The 13,378-nt window shown below is 38.9% G+C and overlaps 1 protein-coding gene across 1 annotated transcript in view; it reads right to left on the reverse strand.

Moving 5' to 3' along the window:
* Positions 1-13,378, reverse strand: part of PDE7B (phosphodiesterase 7B) — a gene marked incomplete at its 3' end in the record, with an annotated part of 635,832 nt that overhangs the window by 593,788 nt on the left and 28,666 nt on the right. The gene's annotated exons all lie outside the window — the stretch shown is intronic.

A 13,378-nucleotide genomic window follows, 5' to 3' on the forward strand; every position in this document is an offset into this window, starting at 1 on the left:
TGGGTACCAGATACAACTTGGAAGAAACTCTCAGAGGCAATAGTAGAGTTTTGTTTTAGGACGTGCTGTATCTTCATCTCTCAGTTGGCACAGAATACAGTGTTGTGGGGAAAAACATGACATCAGTGACTTTGCCTCAAAAAGTAAATCAGAAAAAGTCAGACATTGGATGTGAAGTTTCAGTAACTGTCTCTAGAACCTAAGTCCATTCCACCTCCAGTTTGTTTGATCCCTGTTGTAAAGTTCCTGATATGGTAACATAACATGCCTCCTAGGACAAGAACCCAAACTGTCTCTTCCATTCCTCTGACCCCAATTCTACAGCCATGCTCTAAGACCCGGCCCTGTGCCTGGTGCTCTGTATTCTCTGAATGGACCCTTGAAACCGACTGCCAGATCTCAGGATTTCCAAGTCATACCAGTCCTGTGTCTCCAAGGCTGAATTCCATTCTGCTGGTGGAATAGCCCGATGCGACTTTGATATCAATATATCAAACTGTTTTCTAGAATTATGACTGGAGATGATGGTATCCTTGGAGTACCAGTCCTAGCCAAACCTCCTCCATGATCTGAACTCCTCCATATTACACAAAACCCAATTCACTAGAAATCCTACGGCAAGACATGACTCTTGGCTCCAGCCAAACAAAACAGTAGGAAGGAATTCACACTTGGCATGACACCCACACATCAGGGGGCTGAGAAGAAGGCCCAGAAAAAAAGTATTAAAACTATTCGATTTTTCTAGGGCTATACACTGGTACTTAGGGTCCATATTTTGAGTATTTTAAATAGTAATCAAATGTTATGGTTTTAATATACATTTTTAGTCATTTTGAGAAGTTGAAACTAAAATAGTGGGCTACAGGAGCTGTAATTTTGATGGCAAACAAATAAATGGATGAATAAAATTGAACACTTTGGTAGCAATATGATCAGCATTTAATCACAAACAAACTCCATCCTGGAAGGAGGCCCAAACCTTAGCAGTAACTAAGATTTGCTGACAAGAGGTCTATAAAGGCTAATAAGCGTATGTTAATAAAGCAATGGTAACTATTGTTTGATTAATATAGGAATGATTAAAAACAGTATCAATATGACCTATTTACTTTTTTCTATGTAGGGATTGCCAATATGATTTCTACATTTTTAATGGGAAAAAATTTGATACAATTTTTTGCATGATATTTAGAAATGTCTATTACAATTTTAAATGGCCACACCCTTTGACTCGATAATTCTATCTCTAGAAATATATCCAGCAGAAAATACTTGAGTAAGTGTATAAAGATGTATGTTCAATGACATTCACTGTAGCATTTCTTATAAAACTAAAATTTGGAAAAAACCCAAATGGTCCTCAGTAAGGGATTGGTTAAACAAGTATGGTACACTCATTCAATGAATACTAGGCAGTCAGTAAAAGAGAATTAGTAGCTCTTTATGTACTAATATAAAAAGATGTCCAAAATGCACTTCAAAGTAAAAGAAAAGGAGGGCTAACTGCAGAAGAGTATGTACAGTCTGATTCCCATTTTTATTAAAAATACATATTCCTATATAGATATTTAAATATTTATCTATTACTGCTAAAACTGGTTCTTTCTGTGGAGCGATATAATAATAATTTTGTTTCCTGTGTTTTATAATGTAGTTTTTTACATTATATTATCACAACAATTAAAAAGAAGATTCATAAGTATTTTAAGAGTCTGTTCCACATGCCTTTACTGCAGCATTTTCTTATAACTGAGGTCCCTGAAAAAGAAGACACCTGTGAGATGCTGCCAATGCAAGAACAATTCAGAAAATGTCACTCCGCTATTCAAACTCCCTGTTATGGGTTGAATTGTGTCCTCCAAAACTTCATATGTTGAAGTCTTAACCCCTAGTACCTCGGAATGTGAACTGATTCGGAAATAGGGTCATTGCAAGTGTAATTAAGTTAATTAGTTAAGTTAATATGAGGTCATTAAGCTGGGACCCAATCCAATACGATTGGTGTCTCTATGAAAAAGGGGAAATTTGGACACAGACACACGCACAGGGAGAATGTCATGTGAAGATGAAGAGAGATTAGGGTGATGCTTCTACAGGCCAAAGAATGTCAAAGATTGCCAACAAACCACCAAGACCTGGGTGGGATGCTTGGAACAGATTGTCTGTCAAGGCCCTCAGAAGAAATTCTGCCTCCAGATGTAGAAACTCTGTGTGAGTTTCAAGACTTTGGACTCAAGACCAAAGCATTAATTCTCTTTTTTTTTTTTTTAACATCTTTATTGGAGTATAATTGCTTTACAATGGTGTGTTAGTTTCTGCTTTATAACAAAGTGAATCAGCTATACATATATATACCCCCATATCTCCTTCCTCTTGCATCTCCCTCCCACCCTCCCTATCCCACCCCTCTAGGTGGTCACAAAGCACCAAGCTGATCTCCCTGTGCTATGCGGCTGCTTCCCACTAGCTATCTATTTTACGTTTGGTAGTGTATATATGTCCATGCCACTCTCTCACATCGTCCCAGCTTACACTTCCCACTCGCCGTGTCCTCAAGTCCATTCTCTACGTCTGCGTTTTTATTCCTGTCTTGCCCTAGGTTCTTCAGAACCATGTTTTTTTTTCTTTTTTTAGATTCCATATATATGTGTTAGCATATGGTATTTGTTTTTCTCTTTCTGACTTACTTCACTCTGTATGACAGACTCTAGGTCCATCCACGTCACTACAAATAACTCAATTTCGTTTCTTTTTATGGCTGAGTAATATTCCATTGTATATATGTCAAAGCATTAATTCTTACTGAATCTCCAGCTTGACAATTTACTCTACAGATTTGGGATTTGCCAGCCCCCAAAATCATATGACCCAATTCCTTAAACTCTCCCCCTCTCTCGATAGATAGATATAGATAGATGATAGATAGATAGATAGATAGATAGATAGATAGATAGATAGATAGATAGATATAGATATAGATAAAATACATATCTTAGTCTTTCTGTTTCTCTGGAGAACCCTAGTACAGCCTCTTCCCTCCCGTCACCCCAGTTCTGCTGAGTGGACTCAAACTCCATAATCGCCGTTGAAGACCTTTCCCTAGGCATTCATTGGTCTATACAATCTAGCCAGGTAGAAATAGCCCCTGCTTTCCCACGTCCATAGTTTTGTTTGCACATTGTTTCCACTCAGTACAAAACAATGATAGTATGTGAAATGAGCATGACAAATTGTGAAATATAATCGTGGTCTTGTTTTTGTGCTTTTAACAACCATAATATTGATCTCATGGAATTTTATTCTTTCCTTAAAAAGTCAGTAATGACACACTCTGTTAAGACAATCTCCCTTTAAAATTTGCCTCAAATAGAAAAGAATTATCCAACTCTTCAGGGACTCACCTCTTCTTTCCTCCTTTTTCAAAATGTCCAAGTGCTTCCTCTCAATCTGTAAACACCCTGCCATCCCACTAACTTGCTCAAATCTTACGTCCTTTCCTGATTACCTCAACAGCAGGGTTTCTCAACCTTGGCATTATTGTTGACATTTGGGGCTAGAGAATTCTCTGTTGGAGGCAGGACACTCCTCTGCATTGTAGGATGTTTAGCAGCATCTCTAGCCTCTTCCCACTGGATTCTAATAGCACCTCTTCCCCCTTTCTCCACCCCACCAGTAGAGAGAGCCAAAAATGTCTCCGGAAATTGTCAAATACCCTCGTGTGCAAAATAGCCCCTGGTTGAGAACTGCTAACCCATAACACACACACTTTCCCTTGGGCCAGGATAACATCAAGGGCCTCCTTCTGCTTTGCCAGGGAAAAGCTTTTACCATAGCTCACTTTATCTATTTTCTCACCTCGCTTTTTTCTCAGGTGAAGGATGAGAAGAACAATATTAGAAAATGGAAGAGATTTTAGAAATAGAATCATTGCATTGTTCTTGTTTGGTTGAAGGAGAATTATTCAGCACAGCTGTTATGTTAATATTTCCACAAAACCTGCTATGTATTAGAGGAGGGATACAATTATATAAGATAAATGTGTTCTTGCTCTATTATTTCACTGGTTCTATGTTAAAGAAAATGAAAATCTCTCTCAAGAGCTTCTTAATGAAACTCAGTGATTCACCCTTTCTCAATGAAGAATAGACTCCATAATCAAATGAAGAAAAAGCAGTTCTTCAAAATGAACAACAGTACGTTGCAATGAAGCAAATCTACAACACGGAATACAAATAACCCGTTATAACACTTGCCTGCAGTTGGCAAAATGTAACTGTCATACTTGGGATGACTGAGAAGTGAAGTCAGCTCTGGATTTTCCACACTAATGGAGACGAATATATCTGACCTAGAAGGTCATCAGTCTTCACCCATAAACTCAGGTGCATGAGAAATTGTTTTATTTGACTCAACCTAATTTCGACGTCAAACTCTGATGCTGCAGCAGGGGTAGAAGGCTGTGAAAATTCTATTCAATAAATTTAGGACTCTCCTATCTCACAACTCTACCCTGGAACTTTGCCACTTCCCTGGGTTTCTGCCAAAGCAGAGCTCATGGACCTGCCTGTACCATGGAGGGAGAGAAGGAGGAGTAGAAATGGAGGCCCGAGGGCTACAGTCGGTCTCCCCTCCCAGCACCCCCATACCAGACACTCTTACCAGCTTCCCTGGGATCCACCCAGGCCTGCACATGGCTGTGAAGCCCATACATCACATCCTGCACATCCCAGGCCAGGGCAGGTGCAGGAAGCTTCTTGGGCCCAGCCACAGAACCCAAGAGAGATGCCCTAGCCAGGCCTCCAGGGGTTCAGAAGCCCTCTGTCTGGAGCCCACCCATATGTATTGCTATCACATCCTCTCTGTTTGCATTTTCCCTTCCTTTACTATATATACCCTGGAGAATCTTTTCCTCTCCAGAAAGAAAAAGCAACACTTATCCACGATATTTCACTCAAATAATTTGTCTATACCCAGAGATCCACCATCATCTTAAAGATGTGATCTTTTTGCCAGAAGTTTCCTGGATTTGTGGGGTTTTTTGGTTTCTCTGTTTTGTTTTTTGTTTTATTTTCTACCATGTTCAACCTTTCCCTAAGACAGAGAGAGGAAAGCAACTTTGCAGTTTAAATGGCAGGGTGTGGGATTAATAAGAGGGAAAAATCTATTTACATTTCTAAAAATATTATAAAGTCAAAATATTACATGTATTTATATTTTTATTTGATTATGAGTCTGTATTTGATAATGTCTGATATTTTGAACATTCAACTCAAACAGAATAATGGAACATATTACAAAGGTTTTCTCTCTTGAACACCTTCATGATTTTCATTTGAATTAAAAAGTACAGTAGTGCTGCTACTGTGTAAATAAAAATTGAAGAGTCTATATGAGATAACTCATATATTATATGGGTAATTCCAATAAGAGGATATAAAAATCCTAAGTCCTGAAGTCCCCTGGTACTTATACCTAGGGAAGACACAGATGTGCTGCAAAGTGAAAGTTTTAGACTCTAATTGCCTTTCTCAAGCTTCTACGATTTCTCCTACAACAGGACAAATTTAGGTCATAGAGGGCGCTATTAAGACAGAGTTCCCATCTTCTGCCAGGCGTCTGCTGTTTTCACCATAAGGCAAAGATCCTGGGAACTGATTTACCCTGTTCCCTACACACCTAAGGTAAAATTTCTTCCAAGCGACTTTATCACTTAAGTTTCTTTGGCTACAAGCAACAAAAACCAATTCTAGCTAATTTAAGATTTAAAAGAAGGTATTGACTCGCATAGCTGAAAACTCCGGAGCTGGAATGGTTTCAGACAAACTTGATTAGGACCCCATCCTTAGGGGACGCCTGTTGGCTCTCGACACCCACAGCTGCTCACCTGAGGCAGCAGAGGAGATAGCCAGCTTCCTCAATAGCCCATACAAAGGTCTAGATGTGTAATCCTGGGTCTTATGTTAACCCACGCACTGAATCATGGGACTACAATCATACACTGATAGTCTAGAGTAGGGGATAGCAAATGTTTTCTGTCAAGAGCCAGAGAGTAAATATTTTTGACTTAGCAGGTCATATGGTCTCTGTCACACCACTCAACTCTGCCCTTGTCCATGCATAAATGAATGATCATGGCTGTGTTACCATAAAACTTTATTTACAGACACCGAAATTAGAATTTTATATAATTTTCACATATCTGGAGATATTATTCTTCTGATTTTTTTTTTTTTTTGGCAACCATTTAGTGATGTAAAAACAATTCTTTGCTCACAGGTTTTTATAAAACAGGCAGCATGCAGAACTTGGCCCATGGGCAGTAGTTTGCCAACCTCTGCTCCGGGGAACCCACTTCACTTGAAGTGTGCAGACTGAGAATGGAAAACTGGGTCCCTCTAAGCAAATTAGGGTAATGAGTGTTGAGCAACAAACACAATATATCTTCACCAGAGCACCATTATGGTTCACAATTTTAAGCCAGAAGAGCGTGAGAAGTTGTTGCCCAGTGAACTCTTAGAATTCATCCAAAAGCTGGAAGCGTAATGAATGGCCCACCTCCAGTTCCTCACTGCTGCTCCTAAACCCCCATCACTCACCACTAGAGTTGTCCAGGAAGCAGAGCCCATCTAATTGTCTATTTTCTGTGGCATCAGCAAAACAAGCAAGTCGCCAATCAGGATAGCTCTGCACATTCTGGATGTGGACCACGTGGTCAGTGCCCGGCTCTGACACCAGGAAATCATATGGTTTGGAGCTAATCCCCGTATCCTTTCATTTTATTCAACAAAGAGCTAGTTATTGATCGCCACCCATTGTTCTAGGCTCCGGGGATACACCAGAGAACAAAAGAGGAAAAATCCCTGCTCTCCTTGAGTTTATTAATTAACTAAAAGTAAATGGGGAAAACAGAAAAATAAAGCAAGAAAAGGAGTTCGGGAATGTTGGGTGTCATTTTAAATAGGTGGCCAAGGAAAGCCTTACTGCAAAGACAACATTCAAGCAAAGAATTGAAGGAGAAGAGCTTCCCAAATATCTGGGGGAAGAGTATTTTAAGTAACAAGACTAGCAAGTGCAAAGGCCCTGGAGCAGGAATACGACTGGCATTTAAGGAGGCAAGGATGGCGGGAGCAGAGTGAGTGAGGGGATAAGTAAGAGAAGATGAAGTCAGAGAAGTAGAAGGGGAGGGGCCACAAGTCACAGAGAGCCTTGGAGGCCACTGTACCAACTTTGAATTTTACTCTGAGTAGAGGTGGCATGGAAGGGTTTTGAGTAGAGAAGACATGATCTGACTCACTCTCTTAAGAGATCATTTTGAGTGCTGTGTTGAGAATAGAGTTATGGGGGGAAGGGTTGGAAGCAGGGAGACAAGCTAGGAGACTATTGTAATAACCTAAGTGCCCCACTCTCAAGGAGAGAATATTCCACCAGTTGAACTACAAATCTGTCTTCAAAATAATAAGCCTCCATGCGCAACCTGTAATAGACTAAGGCATAACATAGCTTTGAAGAACAGATGCAAGCACAGTTAGCCCAGATATCCACTACCCCAAGCTGGATCCCATGTGAGCAGACATTATCAGAGGAGCCGCACTTGACGCCCCTGGCGCTGCACACAAGGAGCTGAGAGAACAGTGCTAGAGAACCTGTTGTCTACTATTATCCTCAGCCTTTGCAAACCCACTCCTTTTTTCATTCTAGAATATGTCCACCTCACACTTTGGCTCGAATGTCTATGGCCAGCATTGTGTACACTCACTCAAGTTCCTCACTGAGCTGTGTTTCTCACTGCTGGGACTGAGCAAGGTTAACCAACAGGAATCATATTTGTGTCAAGAGGTAGCAGAGATGCCACCACTCATCTCATTATGGATGAGTGTCCACTTTCTTACCCAGCATACATATGCTCTCTTTGAGCTTAAGGACTCTGCACAAATACCCCGACACTAACCTTAGGCTATTTCCCTCACTTTGAAGAGCCCCTTACTCTGTGAAAAGGAGGAAATAGCGCCACTGCCTCTACCATTTCCAAACCACGACATGACAACCAGCTCAGCAGCACCACCTTGGGGCTGCCATGGGAAGTGCATATCTAAGGGCCTGAATGGGAAAGTTTTTTACGTCCAAAACACCCCAAAAACAGATTTGTTATCTTAGTGTGAGGGGGTTTCAAGATGATCAAAGATGTCTGGTGAATCCTAAGGCTCACAAGATAATGGCAGAAATTCATCCCCCATTTCCCCACAATATCTGCCCAAATAATAACTGCCTTCATCTAAAAGGGCAAAGGTTTGAATGACGCTTTACTTCCTCTGTGGCCTCATGGGCACTGAAGTTCACATTTATGGCTGACCAGCTGCTCATCTACCCTAACTCACTCTGACCCTAAGCCTGTGTTTTTAGAATAAGCTGCACAGTAGTATCGCAGGGGGAGAGGGTAAAGAATTCCAATGCCCATGCTTCTCCCCAGGCAGTTAACTCAGAATTTCTGTGAGTGCGACCCAGGCATCACTGGGGGTGATAACAATGTGCAGATAGGGTAGCTATCAAAACTAATGCTTCCATTCCTTAAGTGGGACCAAACTCACTCAAGAAAAATCCAATAAGAGAGTAAACTTTGTCCCTGAACACAATTCAACAGAAAACTGGTCCCAGGCAAGGTCAGTTCTCCCTGTGGGCTTGGGAGCTGTTAGCTACCAAAGCCCCCTTGGAGGTATGGAGACACTTCCCTCTGCCTTTGCTCTGTAACACTGCAGCGAAGGCAAAGCTGTTAATCCAGCATCCTCTGCCTGCAGTTCTACCCCCTCCCCCAAGAAAAAACTTGGTTCCATTTCTCCATCTGCTTCTTGACCAGCAGTCTTGTTGCCTTCACACTTGTAATTCCCTCTTCTCGGAATGCTCCCCTCTCTGCGCCTCACTTCACTCCACTGCCTTCTTCACCTGCCTAACTTCTGCTCAAGGCAATAAACCTTTCCCGATGATGACAGATGGTCTCCTATTTGCTCTAGAGCAGTCCCTGCTTCTTGCAATATAGTACTTAGCACACTGTGTTGGGCTGCTTTTCATCAAGTCTAAGACACCATCAATTATGAGATACACTATGATTTTAAGGAATGCTAAGGAACCAAAAAAGCTGTCAATAAAATTACGACAATGTTTTCTTATAACTTAGAATTTTCATTTCGTGCCTATTGAAAGAATTCTTTTAGTGCAATTTTGAGATATATCAAATAGCCCAGGGTTTGTTAGTCTTTCTTATTTAACCAACTCATAGTCTCAGTTTTTCTTTAGTAGAACCACATGTCATAGAAAGTTAAGCAGTTGCTGTTCAAACTCAGCAGGAAGCTTCTGATATTGGTGTGGGACCCCTGAATGACAGTCCTGCATGATGAATGAATTGATCACATCAACTCCTTGTTCTGAAATTTATTCCATCTCTTCAAATGGATTAGGCAATTCTTCCTGCCTTTAGTTGAAGGGCTTGGCATGTAATACCAGTATTTCTCAGAATTTAATGTGCATATGAATCACCTGGGAATCTTCTTAAAATGCAGTTTCTGATTTTGTAAGTCTGGGATGCAGCCTGGGATTCTGCATTTTTCTTAAGTTCCCTGGTAATGCTGATGTCTTGGTGGTGAGGTAGCAAGCTGATAGGCAATTCTTTGCACATATCTCATTCACAACACCTTACATAACTAATTTAACTTGTATTTTCCATTTTTAGGATCCATCAAGCATTTCATTAATTTGCAAGAAAATAAGAAATGGGGATCATCGCTCCAATGATAATTACCTCACTGGTATCAAATAGACATCCACTGCACGGTTTCTAGCCTTTCTGCACACACAATAACTTTTCGTTCTAATGCTGCATTATAATGTAATTTTTTAAAGCACTTTAAATGGCAATTAGCTCAGCTCATGCAGTATCAACAATGTACATATCAATGTACATATCAATGAAGGAAAGACAACGTGAACAGCTGTGACCAAGTTTTCTCTTGCCTCCTTTCCCCGATTATACTGTGAGCTACTTGAATGCAAGGACTAGGAAAACCTTTGTCCTAAGGCACAGAACTCAGTGCCAGGCAGGAGATAAGTGCATGAGGCATTCATGCAGTCCTAATACTCTCCTAACAATGTTTGTCTGCGCTAGGAGTCAGTGATTCGTACTTATTTGTAATACACATATTTGAAATCTTGTCTGGCTGTGCCTACCCAGGGCTTACTGTGAGTAAGCTGGGACAATTAATGTGCCTTGTGAGCTAAGACTAGCCCAGGGTGGTGGAGTAGATGGGAGTGGTATTTAAAAAGCCTAACTGTGTGATTCTTTGAGATACTAGAACTATGATTTGCTTTTTCGTACATCGTGACTGGTTCACTCTCACTCTCCTGCCTAGCCTGTGTTTCATCTATCCTTTTTTTCTAGGTGATGGCTCAAGTCAAATAGAAATTCATATCCCTGTATTATTATTTACTTGGAGACTTTTAGTTCATGAGTATCTTGATACAAGTATATGAGCTTTGCATATTCCAAAAGGAAATGAGGGAAGAATTTATGTTAAGCATATTACAAAAGCATTTCATGAAACAGTGTGTTCATTAACACAGAAGTTTCAAATATACATTAAATAAAAATTGCCAAGGAAATCATTAAAAAAATCTCAGTAAGTGAAGAATTTCATGATCTGAATTGTAACTCCCGAGCCAGGTTGCATAACAAGACAGCTATTCAAATAAGAAAAGCCCTTCACCCAAAGCAATCTTACTGAAATGGAAATGGACATTTTATATTCCAAAATACAGAATTTAAATAGAGTCATTATATTTCCCAGCTGGAAAGGACCAGAGAAATCATCTTGTCTAAATCCCTTTATGTTCATAGGGTTGGGATCTTTACAGGTCTTTTCATCCTTACAATTCTAATTTTCTTTATAATTTTAACACTCTTTATTCATATGAAAACATGAGAGTGTTCAAACACTTGATTCACAACAATAAAACTTTTCTTTTCATATACATTTAAATCACATTACTTTAAGTTAAATATTCCCCATTTAGAGAAGGGAACTGAAAAGATTGTTAGAGAAGGTTCTGCCTGTATCCCCAGCCTGGTATAATATAACACTTGTATAATATAACCCATTAAAAAATGCAACCAGTGACCCTAGCTAGGAAGATATACAGCCAATAATGTTACTATTCGAAAGTCCTAAGACAAACATTATTTCTTCTAAGATCTGGGGAATGGGGAAATCAAAGAAAGATCTCATTTTTATATTAGGGTTATATGCTTGTAAGGGTGGGGGGAAAATAGCCTCAAAAGTTAAGGTTACTTTTCTCTAAAACATAATTTTAAGTGTCTTTTTTAATATTCATGTTTGCTATGAAGAAAATAGAGGTTGTTCCTAAAAGAACGTTTTGTTTTAAACCAGTTTCTTTACAGGAATCTGACTGCTTGTCTAAAAATCCTCCCAAGAAGTAGTTAGATCTAGCAGCAACTTTCCATCACTGAGAGTAATTTTAGTATTTCTTTATTCAATCTTCCCCAAGCAAATATTTCTTGAGTTCAGGCTTCTGTTAGATCTCCGTTCTATCATTCTGGTATGTGCAAGAATCTGGAATGTCAACCCAGGGACTTTAAAAGGGTCTAATTTATGGTAAGGGAGCTTAGTTATTGAGGTCAGAAGGGGCCTGGTTGTGTTTCCCTTTCTTTTCATGTTAGTCCCTCCTGTGGATCTCCACACAATGGACAGCCCATGCCATGGCAACAGCTGGCTACAAACCTCTGTTAGGTGCCTTGCCCCTAACTAAACCCTGCTTCTCAGTTACTTACCTTCATGTATAGCTGGAGCAGACTGGCAGATCTGCCTACTGAGTAGGCAGAAAGCCAGGAAACAAAATATTTTTCAATTCCTTTGCAGGAAGGACAAAAAGTAGAAAAATCACACTCCAAAAAAAAAACTGGAGCTTTGGTGACCTCTTGTGGGATAATTTATTAGTAGTCTATAATAAAACAGTTCCAGAATGGAATCTGAGACAAGTTTTCTCTGTAGGTATAGTACACTGATGGGCCTGCTGAGACCCAGTGGGCCTGTTACAACCTAGAACTGCCTATACATACATAAAATTATCAATAAAGTGTTAATAATTGCATTAGGTTATATGTTCAAGAGAGCTTATCTGTATATACACATCGGGGGTGATTTTTAAAAAGTATTAAATGTATTAAGACATCTTTGAAACTTCTATCCATAGGATAGGATAGGATAGGATAGGAAGGAACCTTCCAACCACCTATCAAATATTTGACATTCTTCTGCAAGAGATCCAATCACAAGGGAGTTTGGGAAGAGATTATGAATAAATTAAAGCTAAACTATCAGGCATAGTATAAGTGCTCAATAAATGAATTCATAAAATAAATAAATAAAACGAATCAGCTTCATACTTAATAGTTAACATTAATATCATTAGGTCTACAATGAAAATGACTTGGGACATCTTCTGGCTAGATTCCTGATATATTTATGGTTGTTGGAAAGTAGAACAAATTATCCATTGCTATCATATATGAGGATAGGATTCTAGGCTCAATGAACCAGGGTCCTAACCAGAAACATAATCACTATGGTAATTCTTCTGCCTTTTGTGATTAGCAAATACATGCAAAATTTGAAGAATAAGTCAAATTTGGTTTTTCTTAATTTGGTTTTTCAAATTTGGTTTATTAATTCCAATTAATATTTAACCTATTTGTTAACTTTATGAGGTTGGTAAGTTAAAAAAACAATTACTGTTAATAAAGAAATTGGCTTTCAGAATTTCAAAATTCTGCTTTTCTTCTGAGTTTATTTTTCAGTTTCCTATTATTAAAGTCTTTTTCTTGTTTTTCATATTTAGAGATTTTAATGTAATATAACCACATGCTAGGAGCAAGAAGCATTATTGTTATTTTGTAGTCCTATTCTACATATTCTGCATCATTTGTATAGATTTGCATGCTGTAATATGGTACCTGGTAAAAAATACATGGTAATACATGGTAAATATTGACAGTATGAATTAATAATTTTATATTTTAAAAACTTAACTGGATTTGCACTAAGAGAAATTTGTCTCAATTGGTCATTTTGGCAGAAAATATAGTTGCAGTGAAAAAAATGCATCTTGATTGTTTGGTAAGAGTTTTTTAAATAAGAGAATTTGTACCCATATAAAGAGTAGACAGGAGAACAAGTAAGCTTGCTAAAAACATCTGCAAATAGTAAGTAAGAAAAATAACTCTCTGTTTAGTATTGTAGCATTAAAATGAAACATGCATATTATATCTCTTTTAGTACCTTTTGTTCCTTTCACTCCTCTTCATCACCTATAT

This window comes from Balaenoptera borealis (assembly GCF_965194805.1).
Source record: "Balaenoptera borealis genome assembly, chromosome: 9".
NCBI lineage: Eukaryota > Metazoa > Chordata > Mammalia > Artiodactyla > Balaenopteridae > Balaenoptera > Balaenoptera borealis.